This window comes from Capra hircus, chromosome 19, assembly GCF_001704415.2.
Source record: "Capra hircus breed San Clemente chromosome 19, ASM170441v1, whole genome shotgun sequence".
In the NCBI taxonomy this organism is placed as follows: Eukaryota; Metazoa; Chordata; class Mammalia; order Artiodactyla; family Bovidae; genus Capra; species Capra hircus.
In genome coordinates this window covers 34,723,055-34,732,476 of record NC_030826.1, presented here as the reverse complement: position 1 = coordinate 34,732,476, position 9,422 = coordinate 34,723,055, and positions in this window count along the sequence as shown.

The window sequence follows — 9,422 nt, the reverse complement described above, 5'->3', positions numbered from 1 at the left end:
GTGGAACACGACTGAGTGATTAGACAATAGCAACAACAAAGGTCATGTCATCTGGGAACAGAGATACTTCACTTCTTCCTTTCCAGTTTGGATGATTTGTTTCTTTTTTTGTTGTTGTTGTTGATTTGTTTTGTTTTGTTTTGTTTTTGTCTAATTGCTCTGGCAAGGCAGAGAAGGCGGAGAGTACCCACTCCAGTACTCTTGCCTGCAAAGTCCCATGGGCGGAGGAGCCTGGTAGGCTGCAGTCCATGCGAGTTCACTTTCACTCTTCACTTTCATGCATTGGAGAAGGACACAGCAACCCACTCTTGGCTGGAGAATCCCAGGGACGGGGAGCCTGGTGGGCTGCCGTCTATGGGGTCAGACAGAGTCGGACACGACTGAAGCGACTTAGCAGCAGCAGCAGCAGCAGTAGCAGCTCTGGCAAGGATTCCACCACTAAGCTAAACAGCTGTGGTGAGGGCAGGCATTCTCATCTTGCTCCTGTCTTAGGGGGAAGCATTCAGTCTTTTCCGCTGAGTATGATATCCTTTATCACACTGAGGATGTTTCCTTTCTCCCCATTTTGGTGAATGTCTTATCTTAAGAGGCGCTGGCTTTTGTGAAATGTGTTTTCTGTATCAGTTGAGATGACCATATGGCTTTTCCCCTTTGTTCTATTAATGTGATGTATTACATTGATTGATTGGCTAGCTCTGATTTTCTAAGACAAGCTGGAAATCTGAATTCCAATGGGAAATCTTTATTCTTTTATTCTTTTTTCCTCTTTCTTTAAAACGTTGACATGAATTAAAAAAATTTGCATGGGGCAAATCAGACTCAATGGACATGAGTTTGAGCAAGCTCTGGGAGATGGTGAAGGACAGGGCAGCCTGGCATGCTGCAGTCCATGGTGTCGCAAAGAGTCGGACACGACTGAGTGACTGAACAACAGCAACAAATCAGACTCAGCTGGGAGACAAAATGGCTCTGCAGCCACCAGTTTGAAATCTCTTATCAAAAAACTTAAAAATTATTTTTCCCTTTGACTTAGGAATTCCACTTCCAAGGGCCCATACAGAAGAGGTGATCCAAAATATAGGCAAGGTTTTAAGCCTACACTTGAGTGTCATTTTTAAAAAAGTATTAATTTTGGGGGGTGTGCTGGGTCTTCACTGCTGCACACATGCTTTCCCTAGTTGCAGTGCCTGGGCTTCTCATTGGGTGGCCTCTCTTGCTACAGTTAGAGAGGGCATGGGCTTTACTAGTTGTGGCCCCGCGGCACGTGGGATCTTCCTGCACCGGGGATCAAACCCATGTGCCCTGCATGGGCAAGTGAATTCCTAACCACTGGACCACCAGGAAGGTCCTTGAGTGTCATTTTTAAAGCCTTAAGTTGGAAAGTTCCTGAACACCAGCAGTGGAGGTCTCAGGGTGCCGTGTTCACCAGGGAACCAGGGTTTTGCCGCCACTGTATGGGGGTTTTAATGAGGACAGAGGGCCAGCGACAGACACAGGTGAGTGATATTAATGGTTGTTGTTCTGTGTAACCAGAATTGTCATCTACTTTGAATAAAAGCTTTTGTTTCTTTTCCTTCTTATGACAAGAAGCAGAGGGCTTGCCCAAGGCCTCCCTGCTGGCCAGGTTCAGTTGCTCAGCAATAGGTCACACCCTGCCCATTTCCCAAATGTGGCACAGTGTGCTGATGTAACCTTTCTTTTTAGCACTTTCTGCATTTGATTCGCTTCTGAAAACATTTTACTCTCAGGGGCATGTTTCCATTTTGTTGCTAATGTGGTCCACACCCATTTGCTGGCTGGTCATATACAGTAAGTGGTTGGGCAGAAATCTGTTCCCCTGCCCCAGGCCTCCCTAACTTCCAAAGCACTGGGGGCAAAGCCATCTTGAACATGGTTTTTGACATTGCTGGCTGGCAGGGTCAAGAATTAAAAAAAGATCCGGGACAACAGTGTTCCTTCTGTTTTGCTTTCAACCATTTGAACTATAGCTGTTCACTGAGACATGTGGGTAAAGGGTGAGATTTGCTTTGTGGAACATGCCACACCACGGAGATCTGATAGTTCTTTCTGTGGGTTCATCCTGTGAATCCCGAATTGCATCTGAAATAGTCCAGGTCTAGGCATCCATGAGGGTGTCTTAGTAAGAGGGGAAAAAAAATTTTGTTGCAGTTTGAATACCCACCTGGGGCTGGTCCCATTCCTGCCACATAAGAATGGTGCAGGACTGGGGAGTTCCCTGGTGGTCCAGCGCTTAGAACTCTGTGCTTCCAGTACCAGAGGGCCCGGGGTTCTATTCCAGCTAGGGGAATTAAGATCCTACAAGCCACGAGGCACAGAGTCAGTTTTGAAAAAGATGAGGCTGTGACTCCCCTTCCCAGAGCTGGGCATGGTGAGGCAAGTCCAGTGCAGACCCCTCTACAGCCCAGGTGCCCGGCGCGGAGGACAGTGGCTGGTCCCGGCGGTTGGGGAAGGTTGCCGGGAGGAGGAAACATCAGCGGCTCTAGTGAGTTCACTAGCGTGCACTCAAATTCACATCCCCAGGCCGGTGATGTGACCTCGTCTGGAAATGGGGTCTTGGTAGACGTGATCCGGGTAGGATGAGGCCGTACTGGAGGACGGAGCAGAGATGGGGCCCAGGGGCCCGCCGCCCCCGCGAGCGGGGTTTGGGGGGCTGGGAACGACCCCGGCCGGGCTTTCAGAGCGGTCTCTGGGCTCGGACTTTGAAGATAAAGGAGGGTCGCTGTCATCCCAGGGCGCGGAGACCCGCCGGCAGCCGGAGGAAGCCCCGCCCGGCCCGCGCAGCGCCCTCCCCGCCGGCAGGTGGCGCCCGTCCGCTCGGCGGCCGCGCAGCCGGGCGTGGCCTCAGGGACCGGCGTGGCCTTCAGGGGCAGCTGTGGCGGGAGGGCAGCGTTTGCGGGCAGGGCGTGCGCGGTGCTGGCCCGGCTAGGCCTGCTGATGCTGAGGCTTGAGTCAAGCCTCCTACCTGAGCCGCCTGCGGCGGTCTGCTCCCGGGGCCTAACCAGCGCCCCCCGTCCTCCTCCCTCGGGGCCGGCCCCCGAAGGACTTGGGCTCGGAAAGGTGCGCGGAGTCCGAATTTCGCACCCCCAGACCCCCCGACTGTTTCTCTCCGAAACGCCTGGGTTGCGCACCTGCCCTGCACCGAAGCGTGCAGACACGCGGAGACGCACTCCGCCCACAGACCAGGCACCGAGCAGAGGCGCCTTCCCAGATGATCGTGGTGTTTATGTTGGGGTGGGGGTTGTGTTAGTATTTTTGTTATAGTTAGGTACTCGTAACAGTAGCATTTACCATTTTAATCATTTTAAAGTGTGCAGCTGGGTGGCGTTGTGTTCACGTTGTTGGGCAACCGTCACCACCCTCCACCTCCAGAAACTGTTCATCTTCTCAAACCGAAACTGTCCCCATTAAGCTCTCGCTCCCCACCCCTTCCCCAGCCCCTGGGAACCATCTCCTGTGTCTATGGATTTGGGCTCTGGGTGTCGTATGTAAGTGGGTCATGCAGCCGGGTCCTTTTGTGTCTGGCGTGTTTCACTCACCATAATGTCTTCAGCTTCATCCACGTTGGAACCAGGGTCGGCATCTCTTTTTCTAAAGCTGAGTAATTCTCCATCGCAGGTATGGACCACACTTGGTTCGTCTGTGAATGGACGTTTGCCTGCTTCCACCTCTTGGTTACTGTGAATTGTGCTGCTCTGAATATTTGTGCACAAGCATGTGTGGGAGGCACCTGTTCCCCACCCTCCACCCCCGCTCCAGGGCCTGTTTCTTCAGGACCTTCCCATAAGTGTGTATGCCCCCCATGGCAGAACAAGCCCCCTCACTGGCATCAGAAGTGGCCTGTGTTTGCAACGTGACACCCACACCTGGGCATAGCCAGGAGTGCATGCCCAGATGTGAGCCTGATCCAGCCTGCAGGTGTCCAGCTGGGCCAAGGAGCCAGGAGAGGCAAGTTTCTGAAACAGAACCACCTCCACCTCCCACTCTCCTTCCCAAAAAAGCACTGCATTCAAATATCTTCTCCAAAAAAAAGACAAAGAATCTTGTCACCTTGAAACCTCATCACTTATGATCCTTAAAATCAGGCACACGTAATATTTATGTAACTGTGTTCACATGACGCATAAAGGTTTTGAAGCTGCCTGGTGCCTTCAAGGGCAGAGGAGGAGGAAGAAGGGGGAGGAATTGCTGTGCCTGGTCTGTCCACAGCGCAGCAGTCCAAGACCAGCTTGGGGACAGGTGGTGACCGCTGGGTGGTCACACTGCCTGGGCTTCTGCTCTCATGGACCAGCAGGATTTTCACTGCCCCCTGGAAGCAAAGCCAGACCAGCAGAGAGGCAAGTGTTGGCTCAGGACAGAGACAAGCTTTCAGGTGATTAGAGGAGTGACCTTGAGAGGTGGTGAGTTCCCTGTCCCTGGAGGTATGCAAGTAGAGATTAAAAGACCACTGGTGAGGGATACCATAACAAGCAGGTGTGTGTGGTGGCGGGGGCGGGGAGGAGTTCCTGGAGAACCTGGGTGGCCCAGGAGTGCTGATGCTCCTGAGGAAACAGTGTTCACCAGGTTGCCTGGACTACACAGTCTCAGGGGGCAGTGTCCAGGAGGAGCTTCATGCAAGCTCCAAGCCTGCTCCCAGGGGCACCTTCTTGACCACGGGCTGCGTCAGTGGCGAGACACCTCCTTCCTCCCAAAGAGAAGCTGGTTAACCCTGGATTCAGCCGGCAGACTAGCCCATCTCCTCCTGGAGCCCCTCGGCAGGCCGGGTCACCCGCCTTTCTGCGTGCCCATCCTTCAGGAGGCCCTGAGTTCACACATCCCGGTGCTGTGGTCACGTCTTAGATTGACCACTTTCTGGTGATGACGTGGGGGCCAGTGACCAGGTGAGTCTGAGACTCATCTTGGGAGGAACACCTGGGCCAGGCACTCCACCCCTGTCTGGAGGGCCAGGCATCCCCATCTGGAGGGCTAGCTCAGGCTTTGCACACAGCTGGCCTAAGCAAGGGAGGAACGCACGTGCTGCCATAACCTGGGTCTTTGGTGACGTTCAGGGCAGAACAGCATCTCACCTCTGACATCTGAACAGGCCCTGTCCCTTCCTTGGGCCTCTGTTTCCCCCCCAGACTTCTCAGGGGTGCTGTTGACACTTGCCTACACCTGTTGGGTCCCTTTCATCAGACCTGTGCACCCCGTGAACTGCCCGTGTGTGCCCCCGCCTCACAGGGCTCACTCCTGCACCCTGGCCTGGCCTCCCCAGGCAGAGCCTGTGGGTGACCCTCCTCCAGCCCATCCCAAGGGCCCCAGCTAGTGACTCATGAGGGCCAGACCCCACCTACTTCCCTGAGATGGAATTTGTGCCCTGAGCCTCCTGCAGCATCTGGGTGGTGTGGGGCTTCTCCCCAACAAAACACTCATATCAACAATTGTTGGTGTGGGGGACTGCTTCCAGAACCAGCCAGAGACTCTGGCATAAATCCCCCCACAGAGCTCAGGCCCACCTGACCTGACCCCGTAAGAGAGCCGCTCTTATCACTCATCTTGGAAAGCACCCATGATTATGGATGATAAGCCCTGTTCTCGAGGAGAGGCGAGACTGTGTGTATTCCCGAGGGGCTCTGTGTGCCTCCAGTAAAGGAGGAGGACGCACCACGTCGGCAAGGCCCACTCAGAACGCTTCGCTTCAGGAATTGGACTTCCTTGATTCTAGGAACGGCTGGCACTGGAGAGCCCTTGTTCCTCGATATCCCAAATGAGGCAGGAGGAAACAGGGCTTGGATGCTGAGCACGAGCCTGCTTGTCACCCGCCTAATGTCTCATCTCCCAAGATGACCAGGTGAGCAGCGAAGACCACCTTTCCACCTCCCTAGCAAGCAGGATAGCCAGAGACGGAAGCAGAAGCTATTGGGTAGAACTGCAATAAAGAGCTGTGTGTGTTCCTCTTGGGCTTCCCGGGTGGCGCTAGTAGTAAAGAACCCGCCTGCCAAAGCAGGAGGCAAGACATAGTTTCAGTCCCTGGGTGGGGAAGACCCCCTGGAGGAGGACATGGCAACCCACTCCAGTATTCTTGCCTGGCAAATCCCATGGACAGAGGAGCCTGGCGGGCTACAGTCCACGGGGTCGCAAAGAGCTGGACACGACCGCACAACTTAGCACGCACGCACATGTGCGCCACTGGTTTTCTTCCCTTTTCTCCCTGCTTGGGACATATACATGATGTCTGGCACTCCAGAGGCCATTTTGTGACCTTGAGAATGGAGCCAAACTCTAAATATGCAGAACAGAAAGGATTGGGGGGTCCTGATGATGCTCTGGAATTATCTCACCTGCCCTGGGAATACCTGACTTCTTGGACCTGTGAGAATAGACCTCTGTTTTATCTAAGCCACTATTTCCCCGGTCTCTGCTACTTGTAGTTAAATACAGTTCCTAACTAGTGTAGATGTTACCACAGGTCTACAGTTTTGGTCCAGAGTGAAACAGGATTCTCTCTTCCTGACCTTCCTTCAACAGGGTCACCTGGTCCTGCTCACAGAGGCTTGATGACAAGAAGCAGGTAACCCTTTACATCCTTGAGAAAACTACGCCAGTCCTGGGGCCCAGGTCTGCTGAAGACAATCGGAGAAGTCCATCCTCTGGCCTAGGACCAGAGTGGAGACAGGCAACACCCCGGAGGGGGAGGGCAGCTCCTGGTTCTGCACAGGAAAGGGGGAACCAGAAGTGGACCCAGTCCAGTCTCCCTCTGTGGGCCCTCCATCTAATGAGTGACCGTGACAGAGAGTCAAAGTGCCAGAGCAGCATGATTCCTAAGACGGGGAAAACCCTGGAAACAACTGAACATCCATGAGCAGTAAAATGGGCACATTGTGTGTCTTCAGCCGGGGGTGCTATGCCACTGAATGCCTGGGGGAGACACGTGCCTTTCACAGGCATGACATCCAAGAGGAGATGCCGGATATGGTTGGTTCAGCTGCATGATTTTGTTCTGAGTGTGAAGTTCAAAACCAGGCAAAACCCATCTGCCGGTGGGACACCAGGAAGGCCGTGACCCTGGGGAAAGCAGCAGGTGGGGCAAGGAGACTCTGGGTGCCAGTGAGGTTCTGGTTCTTATCTGGGCTTTGGTCCCACAGGCATGTTCACTTTTTAAGGTTTGTTGAGCTGTGTACTTACAATTTGTGGACGTGCCTGTGTGGGTTGAATTTATGGAGAATAGGCGGTGATGGGCCCAGAGGAGGGTGGTGCCCTGGTCTGGCAGATGTAGCACAAAGCAGGCTTAGCACGTAGTGGGGTCTCCATAAGTGGCGTCACGACTCTGTGGAACTTCTGATGAGAAGGGCTGGGTGTTCCCTTGCAGGTGGGTTAGCTTTGAAAAGGGCTTCACTCAAGAGTGACCATCCCTGTGGCATTTGGGGTACTGGGCCAGCGCAGGATGGTGGAGCCACCTTGACCCCCCACCCTAAGCTGCACCGGGGCCCCTTCCCGGCCCCCATTTGAGAGGCCCAGCTTGCTTCTGGGTCCTGGGACAGAAGCAGGAAATCCCACTTAGTATGCATTCAGCGCCCCGCACCCCACATGGCTGCAATGCACACGTTAGGTCTCTTCAAGATAATGCCCTAAGCTAGTTGTTACCATTGCAATCAGTGTTAGTCAGGGTTCTTTTAGTTGCAAGTGAGGAAAATCAACTCAAACTGGCTTAACAAGTGAGCCAGGAAGAGGAGGAGGGAGAGGGGAAGGGGAGAGGGAGGGGAGGGGAGGAGTCTACACAGATCTACTGTATAGTTCATAGCTGCTGTGGGCTTTCTCATCTTGTGAACATACTATTATTCAATGATCCTTTGTAGATAGAAATCTGAATTGTGACCAACGTAACCAGGGGCCGTGTGCGTGGACCTGTGCACACCAGGGCGAACACTCCCCTGGGCTGCTCCTCACGGGGGCAGGGCCTTGGATGATGGAGCGCAGGTGTGCAGATTCCCTAACCTGGTGGGTGTCCTCCCTACCCCACCCCAGCCCCTGCTGTGCAGCTTTGCAGTCGCAATGCTCTTGCCCCAGGGCCCTCTCCTCCTGTCCTCACTGTAAGTTTGTGCCGACCTGATGGGCCCGTGGCGTCTTGTCCCGTTTCCTGCCTCTCTGCCCCAGCGTCACGTGTGGGACACTCATCTGAAGCTTGTGGTACCTGGGCATGTCGCCTCTTGGTGTCCTTTTCGAGATCGCTATCTGTTTGCCTTTTTCTTGCTGATTTGTGTGAACTTTTTACATGGTGGATGGTAGCGCTCCACCTGTTCTGGGTGATGGGTTACGTTTCCTCAGCTGGTTGTCTCACTTGCAGCCCTGCTGATGAGGGTTTGCGTGTTTGTTTTGTCTTGTGCTTGGCGTTCGGAGGCATTTCCTCCTGCACTCATGTAATATTTGTCATTCCCCCTCTCTGTCCTTTCTGGTTTCTGTCCTAGGGATCCTCCACTCTCAACCTCCCTCTGCAGACCACCTGCCCACTCCCTAGGCTGACACACCCTCTGTCCCATCTCCAGTCCTTCATGGAAAGCCAGAAGGCCATCCTCCTCGATGCCCGGCACAACCCCACCCAGGATCCTACCCGCCCTCCCGTCCACCTCTCTGACCCATCCTGGCCCACCCTCTAACTTTTTGTCTCTCTGGAGCCTCGGAGTGCAGCCTGCTTACCCCTCCCTGGTCTGACATAGTGCTCCACACACCTGTGCGTCAGCACCCTTCCCAGTCCAGGCCAGGGTCTGCACACAAGGTCAGTCTTCCTCCAGAAGGGAATCGACTGGTCGGTCGTCCAGAGAATTCTGGAATGATCTAGAATCATTGTCTGTGGCTTTGCCCCAGGTCAGCCCTGCTGGTGCCTACTTCTGCCTTCTCAGCCCAACCCCGGCCTCCCCCACCCCTCCATCATGTCTGCCGTGATGGGGCACTTCACCTGCCAGACCAGGCTTGTCAGACAGGTGTCCAGCCCTCCTGCAGCAGGCTCCATGTCCTCTCCTCCCCTGATGGCCAGTGGCGGGGGCATGGGGGCATGAATGGCCTGAATAGTATCTCCACAGACAGCAGCTGTAGGGAAAAATGTCGCTGTCAACAAACCCCATCCTGGGCTCCAGGTGCCCAGGTCGGGGCTGCCTTGGCTGGAGCAGCTATTTCCCTCTGTGCCCTCTGTGGGCTCCGGAAGACCCTGCCCTGCAGGTGGCAGGAAGGGGGCCCCCGCCACCGCAGACAGCTTGGTCCTCACTTTCGCCTCCTGTTTTCATTGGCAAAGGGCCCCAGCCAATGTGACTGGAAGCCGCTCTCCAGGTGCGCCGGCTGCGGCTGGTTCCCGGTGCTCAGCAGTCTGCTGGGGTCGGCACACATTTCTGTAGCACCCGCTGTGTTTTCTTGGTTCACTTGGGGGGCTCTTC